Source organism: Oryctolagus cuniculus, chromosome X (assembly GCF_051225735.1).
Source record: "Oryctolagus cuniculus isolate XC-2025 breed Fujian yellow rabbit chromosome X, ASM5122573v1, whole genome shotgun sequence".
Classification (NCBI taxonomy): Eukaryota; Metazoa; Chordata; class Mammalia; order Lagomorpha; family Leporidae; genus Oryctolagus; species Oryctolagus cuniculus.
In genome coordinates, this window is record NC_142888.1 from 42,598,887 (window position 1) to 42,612,653 (window position 13,767).

At 45.5% G+C, this 13,767-nt stretch overlaps 1 non-coding gene across 1 annotated transcript; it reads left to right on the forward strand.

The window, feature by feature from the left end:
• The first annotated feature begins 12,538 nt into the window (after positions 1-12,538).
• On the forward strand, positions 12,539-12,645 carry LOC127485106 (U6 spliceosomal RNA). The gene has a single exon (XR_007912280.1). It is a non-coding gene; the product is annotated as a U6 spliceosomal RNA (small nuclear RNA).
• The last annotated feature ends 1,122 nt before the right edge of the window (positions 12,646-13,767 follow it).

Here is a 13,767-nt window from a genome sequence, read left to right on the forward strand (position 1 = left end):
TGGCCTGGGAAAGCAGTGGAAGATGGCCCAAGTCCTAGGGCCCGTGCATCCACATGGAAGACCCAGAGGAAGCTCTTGACATTGGATCAGCACAACTCTGGCCATTGCGGCCAATTAGGGAGTACCCAGTCGATGGAAGACCTCTTTCTGCCTCTCCTTCTATCTCTGTGTAATTCTGACTTTCAAATAAATAAAATAAATCTTAAAAATAAAGATTCCATAACCTCCTCCATTTTTACCTTTACAGGTTTCCCCTTGCCTCAGCTTCCCCAGTCATGCCTATGCCACAGCACCTATGTCCTGGATCTTAATTCTCTGCTGATTCCTTAATTAACTTCTTGGCGATTTACTCTGTGTGGTTTTAGGTCTACACAGTCAGAGAGCTTAGACTGAAAGTGTCTTCAGGGGGCCTCCTTGGCTGACCACCTGCCTCTAGCAAGCATGACCTTGTCCCCACTTTCTAGGTCAAACCGAAGGAGGAGAGGGGCCCTGTTCAGAGCCAAGAAGCTGCTGGGTGAGAGACGGGAGGGCCTAGACCTTGCACTTGTAGGGCAGGCTCTTTGCAAACCTGTACTGAGAGCATCCTCTAAGCCACGCCCATACACACCCCACATATTCATGTGCAGCACATATCTGTTGCACTTTTGGAGGGTTCTATTTTTATTCTTCTGTAGGATCAGAACAGCAGCCCTCACATAAGGAGTCTCAGATTAAAACAAAGAACTATCCCCAGCTGTGACTCAGCCTGCCAGCATGGGTCTCACCTGTCTGCTGGTGACAGTTCTTACGGATCTCCATGGGCCTTCCTTGCCAGTTGGGACCACATCCACAAACATCCTCCCCAGAGGCTGCACAATGCACATGAGGATCTGGAATTTCAGCAATGAAGGGGGTGTAAAATAGTGGTCAAAGTGCAGGGGTCTGAGTTGGAGTCCTGGCTGTTTGCTGGGTGTATAACAAAGCAGGGTGCACAACAGGGTTGGGCCTCACTGTCTCCCTTACAAGATGGGAGTGAGCATATACTGACCTCATGGCTGTGAGGACTAACTGACCCAGTGCCTATAGAGCCCCAAGAATGGGCTACATAATGAGGATTTGCACAAATGGCCCTGCTGCATCCTGTGAGTCTTCTTCCAGACAATACTTTACCCATCCCGAAATCTGCTCTCTTGTGTGGAGCTCTGCCTGAAGATCCAGGCACAACTTGCTGGGGTTACTGGAGCAGTGACCCTGCCTGGCACTCATGCTGTGCAGACACAGCCCCGAGCCAGACAGGCTACAGAGATCCTGCCTGTCAGTTCCTGCTATGTGAGGAATCAAGCTATCTCCATCTATGTTATGCTTGCATGTGTGTGAGCTCCAAACACACGTCACAAGATGATGAACATGGGCCACGTTGGAGGGTGATGGGAAGCTAGAATTACACAGCACTACACCCAGCAGACAGGGCCCATGATGAGCCCAGGCCTCATACACTCCTCTGGCCAACCTGGGAGTCTGTAATACTCAGAGAGAGGTGTAAGGATGTCAAATGAGCTCCCACAGAAGCTTCTGGGAGAACCTGTCTAGAATTGTGGAATGTGCCCTGGTTTGAGCTAGTCATTTCCATATGTGTAAGTTATTATTTATATACACAAGGTAGGTATACATCTGAAAACAAGCCAATATGTCATCATTACATACCACTAAATTATCGGTGAATTACCTGTTCTGATTTGGCAGCCTTTGAAGTAACACTTGGGCTCTGTACCTTCAGTTTATAATCATTAAACACCATGTCTAACTCAATGTTGGATAATATAGCACCTCACTTTTCTGAAATGAAAATTTGGAACTGCAAAGGGCACTCCAGGCCACAAGAAGCAACCCAGGCCATGAAAAAGTCAGAATTCAAAGGAGGAAGAGTAGCTAAAGTCATGCAACCACAGACCTTTGCACCAGAAGAAGCAGAGGGAAATGTCCTCATTCAGCAGATGAAAAATGTCCATACATATGACAAAGGAAGCCTGAGGTTGGAGGAACCCAAGTTTACCTACCAAGGGTATGGGCCAATACTATCCCCCTGCATGTGGACAGCAGAAGTGAGGGATCCTGGGTACTCAGCTGTACTAGGGACTAAGACTCTGCAAAGCTACTGACCATCAAATGCTCACTTGTATAAGCAGACCCCAACATCTTGGGCTCAGAACAGAGCACTACATGGAGAAATTCATTCTGCCCATATTCCACATGCAAAGTCAGAAGGGACCTTCAGGACAGCAAGTAGAAATGAGGAGGGGAAAACAAACATCTATGGTGTCAAGATGGATGAAATCACCCAGATGCAGAACCTTGTGTCCAGCCAACAGTTTGAAATAACTCTCCCTTCAGTGAGGTATTAGTCACTGTTGGGCAGGCCAACTCCAAGATAAAATCATAGAAACTTATTTTCCTCATGCCAAACATATCCGTTTCAAATACAGGAAAATAATATTTTTCAGAGATGAAGCAGGTGTATTCGGAAAGAATGAAAAATAACTCACGTTCAGAGGGTAAAGCAGTACAGTCCCTTTTAGAAGCAAAACAGAAAGCCTGTCCCATGAAGGAGGTCATGCATGAGTGGCAGAGCTTTGTCGGGATTCTATGGAGGACATCCTGCAGCTTACTTCTCAGCGCAGACCCATGCAGGAGCAACCCCTGTTACGGAATGATCTTAGTGAGTGTCAGTATTGGAAAATGAGGATCAACTGCTGTATTCTTATCCTCCACTACACTGAGCAAAAAAGGAAAACACATCCATAGTCTATTAGCTCACCCTGGCTCCCTCCTTTCATACCAGATTACATGCTCGCACTTTGAAAAGAAAGAAAACCATATCTCAACAGCTCCCTGCTATATTCTTTCCAAAGCCACTCTCATCATCACACATGAAACCAGGAGGGAGTCGTGGTGGGGGAGGGGGCAAATTCCCCCAGGATGCAACTATTTCATTTACACTGGCCAGTCCATGACACAGCTAGGACCCTTCATAGCCTCAGTCCATTACAACAAGAAAAAGATAAAGCAAGAAACCAGCCACTCAACAGTCACAGGTTCTGCTGTCTGTGGTGTGTACCCAGGCGAATTTGCATATTTTAACCCTAACCTCAGAGAAAGCGGCTGTCCCACCTCCACCTTCTGTCAGTTGAAGGGCTGGGCCTCTCAGTGTCCTGTCCACCCCGGTGCTCTTGTGGGCTCAGAGAGCCAGCCCTTCTTGGACCCTTTCTAAATCAACCAAACCAGACAAGTGTCATGATCACTAAGTCTGAACTCTATTCCCTGAACCCTCAAGACAGCCGAGATTCTATCTTGCTTCTCTCATTCCTAACACAAAATTCATCACATAGTTAATGCTCAACAAATAGTTGTAAAACAGAGGATCAAGCTGCTTTAAGGAAAAATCAGAAAAATAATAATTCCTAAAACTTGAAATGTGAGCGAACAAAAATCCAAATGAGACATTTGAGCTCAGCAAAAAATTTTCACAGGAGTTACGTTCTCCCAGAGTCTATTTAAAAAATGTGATTCATGAGCTTGCCAGGCAGTAAACGAAGTGTCTCTTAAATACCATCTAAAAACATGAAATCAGAAACTTATAGCAATAAGTCCACCTTGAGATTGACTCTGAAGAACACAGGGTTTTGGTTGCTGTTGATGAATACAAGACAGGGAGAGTTGAATGGACTGGAATTTCCCAGTCCTTGGTTTACTGATATCATTTTAAAAAGCTAGCAGAGACAACTCTGGCTATTTGATCAGAAATCTTGCTGCAGGCATTATCTCAGGGACTCCTTACAATGGTATCATGGAGAAGGTCTAATATCATCCTGACTTTAAGTATGGGGAGACCAGGCACAGCCACAAGAAGCTACCTGATGGAAGGTGAGTCCCAACAGTGTGGTTCCAGAGCCTGAAAAATTTTCTACAAATTTCTCAAAGGCAGACAACACAACTCTAAGGCTCATGATGTTCACAGCACATGCAGTGGTAGAAGACACACAGCAGATGACCCGCTAACAACCCAAATATATGAAGGAGTAGGGACCACTTTTGGGTTAGAAGACAATATTCATACTTGACTGGCTACCTCAAATGTGAGGCAGCTTAACTGCTCTGTGATCCCAGGCCAAAGAAGAGTTTCCTCTTCATGTATATGTGTTTGGAAAGATTTTTCATGCTAGTAAGCAGGCAAGCAATTTTAACTGTGCCTTAAATACTGAGAAAATTTGTTCTATTACTAGCAGAAAGCCAAGTTGAAGGCTTGAATTTTTCATGAGGACTTAAGAAAAATGTGGGGAAAAACAAATACCTTTGCTGGTCTAGGAAACATTGAATGCCCTTCCCCATAAGAGGAACCCACACCAATGAGTCATGACAGGCCCCTAATTGACTCCTGAAGGCAAAAGTGATTCTGCGTATATTATTGATGGGCAGGAAGTTGCCAGGTGCTATAAATAAGAGCCAAGGAAAAAGTGCTAAGCATTTGGGTGAGTCTTAGGAGGACCTGGAGCATTTGAGATTTGCAATGCTCCTGAGCCTAAAACCCAGACCCGAGGGGAACACAGTAGGGAGACATGTGGAGCTGTGGAGCACACATGGAGTGGGCAGTTCCCAAACCAGGACCATCCAGCTTGAATTGGCAGCTACAAAGCATTCACTCATTGGCATTTGTCTTCCTAGTGAGGTTACCAGATCATGCACACAAGAGGCTTACTCACAAACCAGGCCACAGATGTCTTAATGAAAATGGCAGGGACTAAGAACTCTGTGTTTCTCATCAGGGCATCCCCTTCCTCCAGAAAGGCAGTTTAGGATGAGGATGGTGGACAAGGATGGTAAGCCTGGGACCAGCAGATGACTGATGACTGATGACTGATGGCATGGGCTGCAACATCCTGTAGACCCCAGCCCCTCAAGGGATGCACTAGATCCAAGAACCAGGGGCCAGATTGGCAGACACAGCCTCTCTCCAAGGATGGTGCGAAGCACCAGGGACACCTCTAATTTCTCTTGCCTCTTCCCTCTTCTAACAGGTGAGCTCTTTAGTTGAAGTATCCACTTTATCAAGTTACAATCAAATTTTTGCTAGGGACATTCTGTCTCTAAAGTCACTTGGCATATCTTTGTCCTGAACAATACTAACACAGGTTTCCAGCTAAATCTTAGTGAGCCAGCAGCTTCCCTCACAAGAGAAGCCTTGTCCTGATATGATCTAATAAACATAAATTCAGGGGGCTGGCACAGTGGCATAGCTGTAAACCCACCACCTGCAGTGCCAGCATCCCATAGGGTGCCAGTTCATGTCCTGGTTGCTCCACTTCCGATCCAGCTCTATGATATGGCCTGGGAAGGCAGCAGAAGATGGCCCAAATCCTTGGGGCCCTGCACCCACATGGGAGACCAGGAGGAAGCTCCTGGTTCCTGGCTTCAGATGGGCACAGATCCAGCCACTGCAGCCAATTGGGGAGTGAGCCAGCAGATGGAAGTCCTCTCTCTGCCTTTGCCTCTCTGTAACTCTGCCTTTCAAATAAATAAATGAATCTTTAACAAAAAATAAACTCAGAACATCAATATTGGTGATCTATGTGCTATGGGAGTCAGATGTGCACAAGATCATAGGGCAACAAAAATTCCAGCTCACAAGCCACAAAAGGGAATGTGAAACTGAATCTTAAAAGACAATCAGAGGGGCCAGCATTGTGGCACAGCAGATTAAGTCTTCGCCTGCAACACCATCATCCCATATGAGTGCCAGTTAGAGAACCGGTCCAACCCAGCTTCCCTGCTAATGCACCTGGGAAAGTAGCAGAGGAAAATCCAAGTCCTTGGGCCCATGCACCCTATGTGGGAGTCCCAGAAGTAGCTCCTGGCTCCTGGCTTTGACCTGGCACAGCCCCAGCCATAGTGACCATTTTGTGGGAGTGAACCAATGGATGGAAGATACTGCTCTCTTTATCTCTCTCCCTGTCTCTCTCCTCCACTCTCTAACTCTGCCTCTCAATTAAATAAATTTTTAAAAAAGACAGTCAAAAGCTACACAAAGGAAAAAGTAAAGAAAGGGTCTCAGGAACATGTCCCACATGGACCACGTGACAGAAAACTCCAAGGGATATTTGAGAAACACAAGCAGCTCAATCTTTGGATGGTGACCGCTTAGTAGGAAGGGATGGTATTGTTCATTGATGTTCACTGTGGAGTGCCTGGACTCAAAACATGTTTATTGAGAGATGAATGAATGGATCATGGAATGTGCATGCAGATGGTGAGAAATGAACCTATCGGTACACAGGAAGACAAGTTCACAAAGCAACTTACTCCCGTGCCAAGGAATCTGGATTTTATGCTGGTGACCATTGGAGATTTTAAGCAAGGTGAATAAGATAATTGAAGCTGCTTCAGGACTTCTAGGATCAATGAGTGCTCAGGCTCAGCCATGGCAGTGGAGAAGGCAAACTTGGAAAGTGAAAATAGAAAGTAGAATCAGCAAGGCTTGGCATAGGTGAGAAGACAGACATCATCTAGGACAGCTCCTTCCAGTTAGATTGGGCTAATGAGTGTTATTCCTCAAGCCTGGGAATCTTAGAGCAAGAATCCAGTACTGGAAGAGCTCATTGGTTCTCCTGGGGCAAATGGAGTTTGGGTAGCCTTTGGAACATTTAAAGAAATTTTACAGCTAGCAATGGAAAACATACAAGTGTACTTAAAAAAACTCATGGAAAATGAAATTAAAAGATGCTTATTCCAGTACCAAAAAAAATTGAAATCCATGCATAGTTTTTGCATAATAGGCATTTTCCATGAACTTCTTAAAGTCTCCTTGTTGGTCTGGAGTTTAGGAGAAATGGGGAAGAGGAGGGAGGGAAAATGAGAAGGGGAAAGATCCCCAAAATCTGTACCCACTATGACTGTGAGGGCAAAGGCTTACTACATGATGTTACATGCAACATGATGTGATGGTTCCTATCTCCCAACAGTCTCATTCTGACAATGCAGCTAAAGTCCTTATCCTTGTGGGAGCACAGTGACATGACAGAGGGCAATCAGGTCATCCAGAAAGCAGAGCAGAGTTGAGGTCCTGAGTGTGCAGATGCTCTATTCTCCATGCCCGATGCTCCTGGAGCGGGATGTTATGGACCTCGATCGGGCAGGGTTTCATGGAACCACAGTCATGTCTGGACAACTTAGCCTGAAACAGGACCCTGAATCATTCCCACGCACATGGAAGTCCAAGTGGACAAGCACCCAGAGAGATAGATACCCAGGGATATGAAGGCATGTCTGCAGAAAAAAGGTGGACAGCAAAATCCTGACTGGGCACACTCACATGTCCCATCTTATTAATCTCACTAGGAAGAATGAGAGTATTTGGTGTGTTCTGTGTGAAGTCTGGGGTGTGAGCTTATGCACCCACTTCTAAGGCAGCATTTGACCTGGCCTGGCCAACCACTACTCAGCCTCAACAACTGAGAAGGAGCTGGCTGAAGTGTTTGACATGTTTTTTAACAAACTGTTTCTTTGATTAAATCACTGCGGGTGCATGCCATCCACTCTCTCCTGATAAACCTGTTTATTGTAAAAGTTATCCCTGAGATACTATAAAACTTCTTGCTTCTGTTCCAGCCAGCTGCTAGATCATGTAAAACACTGTTTCTAAACAGACCCAACTGTTGCCCAACCCATTCTCCCACTCCCAGGCATCTCCTATCAGGTGGAGTTATTTATAGTCTCTTTCAGCTCTTGTCTTCTTCCCCAGGAGGCAGCAGAGTCTGAGAGGAGAAGACACTTGGGAGGACTGGAGGATATGAATCGGGGCTCAGGTTTGCTCTGCCTGGAAGCAGGCAGCTGTCTGGCAATGTGTAGGGTCGGAGAACCAGTGAGAGCAACTGTCAAAGGTGGTTACTGTCATGGAGCATGAACGTCCCTGTCTAGAAACATAATTTTGAGTAGAATATCCTTTACAATGAAAATATCCTTGGAATGTTCAGCAAATTGATTCTTATCACATGTCAGTATCTTCATCTAAAAACATTTTTAAGAAATTCTGCAAACCAGCAACTGGATGAGAGGCAGAGATCCTTGCTGAATGAGACCTGTTGGTTGGGTTTTTAGGGAAAGCATGAAGAAGGTGGTTCAGGAAGCACACGGAGGTGGGAAGGTTCCAGCAAAGCCACATTTAGTATCAAGAATGCACTTTTGGGAGATGGGTGTGCCTAGCATCAGAGAGGGGGGAAGGGAATGGAGTACAAGCCCAGAAGCCATTTGGAGTATGTATGAGTCATGCACTGCTCATAGCAAATTTCCACAGGCTTAGTGGCTCAAAATAATACATATTTAATATCCCACACTTTCTGTGGGTCATGAGTACAGGCGTGGTTCCCCTGGGTTCCTAAAAACCTACATTCAGAGTGCCAAGCAATCTGCACATCCACTTAGAGGCAGGGCTGGGAAGCACCTGCTCCCCAGTTCACTTGTTTTGGGGCAGAATCCATCTCCTTTCTCCTGCAGGGGTTGCTTCTTCAAAGCTGACAAGAGAGCTCCTGGGATGTGGCACAAGAATGCTAACAAGATGGAGTTCTTGTATGGTGCTGCAATCCCGGGAACGACGTGCCATCACTTTACCACAATCTTAATCACAGGTCCTATGAAGTCAAGAGTATGGGGACACACTGGGGTCTGTCTACCACAGGGGGAAGCCACATTCCTATGCACAGTCTTCCTGATGCCAGCCTCCCAACTCTAGTCCTTGGGCTACAGCCTCAGCAGATGGTGCTCCCATAGGCTGAGCATGGATGGGGCTTTTAAGATATGAGGGGTACCATAGAATGGCAGATGTCCTAAACAGCACTCTGGCCTCAGAATCAGCCCTAAAGGCATTTGGATCTGGCTGAAAAGCCCATGAGAGTATTTCACGCATGGAAAACCAAGACACTCTGGCAAGAAAAAAAAAAAAAAACAACTAAATGAAAGATCTCTGTGAGTGAGATCCCAGTGGAAAGAACAGGTCTTCAAAGAAGAAGGTACCTTTCTCTGAAGGGAGGAGAGAACCTCCACTTTGACTATGACCTTGTCTAAACAAGATAAGAGTCAGAGAACTCAGAGGGCTTCCATAGCCTTGGTAACTCATGACTGGAGCATAGGGAGATTACTGATGCCATAGACAGGAGTGTCAATTGGTAAAGTCAACAACAGGAGTCACTGTGCACTTACTCCTCATGTAGCATCTCTGTCCTTAATGTGCTGTGCATTGAGATTTAATGCTATAACGAGTACTCAAACAGTATATTTCACTTTGTGTTTCTATGGGGGTGCAAACTGTTGAAAGCTTTACTTAATGTATACTAAACTGATATTCTGTAAAAAAAAAAAAAAGAAATTATCAATTCCCAACTTGACTCTCACTGGCATTAAACATGACAATAGGTCTGATCTGATTTCATCATCATTTAAAAAATCATCTATTATTTTTCACTTTATGTTTCCGTATGGGAGCAAACTGTTGAAATCTTTACTTAATGTATGCTAAGCTGATCTTCTGTATATTGAGAGAATCGAAAATGAATCTTGATGTGAATGGAAGGGGAGAGGGAGTGGGAAAGGGGAGGGTTGCGGGTGGGAGGGACGATATGGGGGGGAAGCCATTGTAATCCATAAGCCGTACTTTGGAAATTTATATTCATTAAATAAAAGTTAAAAAAAGGTATGAGGGGTAGAGGGGTGAGGAGGAGAGGCAGGGGGCATATCAAAAGGCATGGGTAAGGAGCATGTTGGGATGAACACGGGCCATGGGAAGTCTTCAGTGAAGTGATTTCCCAATGTACCTCTGTCTGCTGCATGTATCACTGAGAAGCCCATTTCCCTTGAAACCCTGGTTTTTGTAGTAAGTAGTTCTAGGCCATTCTTATTATTCCTCATTTGTTTCCTCTTTCCCGCCAGACTGGAGCCTGTTCTGCAACAGAACTTGGCTCTTGTCTGTTGGTTCATCTTTACATTGTCTCTCTGAAGGATGCAAAACAACAGCCCTGTGCTTTCATCCATGTCTTCTTCCCGTTCTCCCAACTCTCTCTGTGAGCCCAACTGTATATTCACTTGTTCCTGCTGATCAGCCAATTCCTCTGTCTGTTCTTGCCTATGTGGTGCTGGCACCAACACCCCCCAGAGCCCACACCCAGCAGCTCAGCGGTATAGGCATGAAAGGGCTCTTGACCTGCAGGTCTTGACATTTCTCCCCCTTCCCAAAGCTTCCCAGGAAGAAGACAGCACAATGAATTGTCTTTGGTATAGCAAGTAATTCTCCCCATCAATAAAAATTCAGCTATTTTAATTATCATGGCTTTTTTTTTTGTTTTCTGTGTTTTGTATGTCTTTTGCTGTCCAGAACATATGTAGATATTACACTTATAGCAGATATCACACAGTAGTACCAGTGAATAATTTTATAAATAAATTTATGTCTGTTGGGGGGGATATATGCCCAATTTTTTAAACAAACGGGCAATGTGTTCAGGAAAGTTTGGCTACCACTGCCTCATAAGACAGATCTGAGAGACTGTGTGGGGTTGAGAGGACCAAGCTTTGGGGGCTTAGGAGGGTTGAAAGGTGGAAGCTTCATAGCAGAACCCATGGGGAACAGGAAGTGCCTGACAGTGCCACACCCTCTGCCTGGGTCTTTGCAGAAACCTAGTGGTTCCTCCCTCACTCAGCAAGCACCTGCAATTGGACGCAGTGGACCTCACAGAAGGAAGGCAGGGCTTGGAGGATCAGTTGGCTCTTGCAGCTGATAGGAAGTCAATAAATGAGGCTCTTGGATGCAAACAGCAAAGCCTTGAATATTCATTTGATCCCCATAAGCCCCTGAAACATATCCAAGGGGTTGCTTTGAGTGAGACAGTTTACAGTTGTGGACGTTTAAAGAGATTTCTCCTGCAGGAAGAGGAAGTATTCGTCCTCGGTGGGCTGTGAGGACTGCAATGGCTGGAGTGGATTTCAGCCGAATGAAGGCACTTGTAGCCTGAGAAGAGCAATAACACCGAGGGCTTCCTTTGACACTCTTGGTACAAGTTCTTAATACACCAGCTTAGCCAGGACAAAGAAATCGGGCATCCTTGAAAGTGGGCTACCCACACTGTTCCTTCTGATCACCTCCCTCCCTAACAATCAGGAAATGAGGAGGGCACTGTCTTCTGCCTTTGCAGGTGCCTTGCCAACTCTTCCTGCTTTTGTCTCCAGCTATCAAGGCTCAGGCTGAGCAGGAACTGGCCCTGGCATGACTGCTGATGCACTGTGAACTCCAGTGGCCTCTTGTGTTGTTGTCCCTGCCTTCCCTTCACCCTTCGCCACAGGAGCTCACTCCACGGAGGGTCCCTTTGGGGCAGCTCCTCATATGTTGGCCTTCTGGGACTCATATTCATTTTACTTTTAAGGATTTATTTATTTGAGAGGCAGAGTTACAGACAGAAATAGAGAGAGAGACAGAGAGAGGTCTTCCATCAACTGTTTCACTCCCCAAATGGCTGCCATGATCCGAAGCCAGAAGCCAGGAACCAGGAGCCAGGAACTTCTTCTGGGTCTCCTACGTTGCTACAGGAACTCAAGCACTTGGGCTATATTCCACTGCTTTCCCAGGCACATTAGCAGGGAACTAGATAGGAAGTAGAACAGGCAAGACTCGAACCGGCACCTATGTTGGATACCATCACTGAGGCAGAGGCTTAACCACGCCACAGCGCCTACCCCCTTAAATTCACTGTGGTTATGTGAGGCTGTAGGGGAAAAGTCGATACCAATAAGAAAACAGAACCTTGGGGCCAGTGCTGTGGCACAGCAGCTTTAAAGCCTTGGCCTGAAGTGCCAGCTTCCCATATGAGCACAGGTTCTAGTCCCGGCTGCTCCTCTTCCGATCCAGCTGTCTGCTATGGCCTGGGAAAGCAGTAGAATATGGCCCAAGTCCTTGGGCCCCTGCACCCACATGGGAGACCCTGAAGAAGCTCCTGGCTCCTGGCTCCTAGCTCCTGGCTTTGGATCGGCACAGCTCCAGCTATTGTGCCCATCTGGGGAGTGAACCATCGGATGGAAGACATCTCTCTCTTTCTCTCTCTCTCTGTCTCTCTCTCTCTCTCTCTCTCTCTCTATATATATATATATGGAAAAGAAAACAGCACCTCTACAGGATGAAACTTAACTCCCACCTCTTTCCAAGTCAAGCTGTCTTTACATGTGGAAGGCAAGATCCCTAAAAAGGGCTCAGATTGGTGCTCTCTGTGGAGGTTTTGGAATCCAGGAAGGTGTGTGTGGGTGTGATACTTAACATGATTTATTAGCAATTCTTTCTCCTGAGAAAGTAAAATACATCATTTCTAGAGCCAGAGACTTTCTCAATACACACATAACTTTGTATAATTCATATCATGTCTTGCATGTCTGTTTTTTCTTCCTAGAATTTACTTTTTTGTGCATTGGTACTTTCTGTATCTATGGTACAACTTCCCGGAAGTGAGACTGAAAAGTCAAAAATGTATTTTGTGTGCTCGCTTCTGCAGCACGTATACTAAAATTGGAATGATACAGAGAAGATTAGCATGGCCCCTGCGCAAGGATGACATGCAAATTCGTGAAGCATTCCATAATTTTAAAAAATGTATTTTATTTCCATTTTATATGAAAGAGTGTGGGAGGAATCTTCCATTTCCTGGTTTACTTCTCAAATGCCTGCCTCTAACTGCCAGGGCTGAGCCAGTCCAAAGCCAATATCCCAGAGCAAAATCCAGGTTTCTCACATGGGTGGCAAGGACCTAATTAGTCCAGACTTCATGTGCTGCCTCCCAGGAAACACACAGGCAGAAAGCTGGATTGGACCCAGAGCCGGGCACTCTGATGTGGGATACAAGTATCCAAAGTATTGTTTTAACCACTGCTTCAAAAGCCCACCCCAAAAAATATCTGTATTCTTTCTCTCAAGAGATATCACTAGATTGTTTCCCCATCACCAGCATGAAAGACAATGCCTCTCCATAATGGCTCCGAGCAGCTGGTCTTTTCCACCCACTGGACTCCCTTTTGCTGATGGAAGGGGCTCGAAAGAGTCAGTGACTTTCTGGACCACTCTCACATTTCCCCTCTTTACAAATTTTGTTGCTAGAGCAGGTTCTGTGTATTACTGCTCTTGGGCTCCTGCTTTCAGCGACATGTTCTTTTGCAGTACAGAAACTTCTCAATTTGATGCAATCCCAATAATTAATGTTGGCTTTGACTGCTTGTGCCTCTGAGGTCTTTTCTAAGAAGTCTTTGCCGGTGCCAATATCTTGCAGTGTTTCTCCAATGGTCTCTAATAATTTGATGATGTCGGGTCATAGATTTAGGTCTTTAATCCATGTTGAGTGGATTTTTGTGTAAGGTGTAAGGTAGGGTCTTGCTTCATGCTTCTGCACATGGAAATCCAGTTTTCCCAGCACCATTTATTGAAAATGGTGGAGTTAGAAATGTGCCAGGGGATTCGAATACAATCCCATCAAGATTGCATGTACCAATGCCATCTCACTAGTCCAAGTGATCAATTTAAATTCACAATTAATCGCACTGACAGGTCTAAGAGTCAAAGGGATCACATAAACAAGACTAGTGTCTGATATTATTAACTGATAGAATAAAAAAGGGAGAGAACGATCCAACATGGGAAGCGGGATACACAGCAGACTCGTAGAATGGCAGATGTCCTAAACAGCACTCTAGCCTCAGAATCAGCCCTTAAGGCAT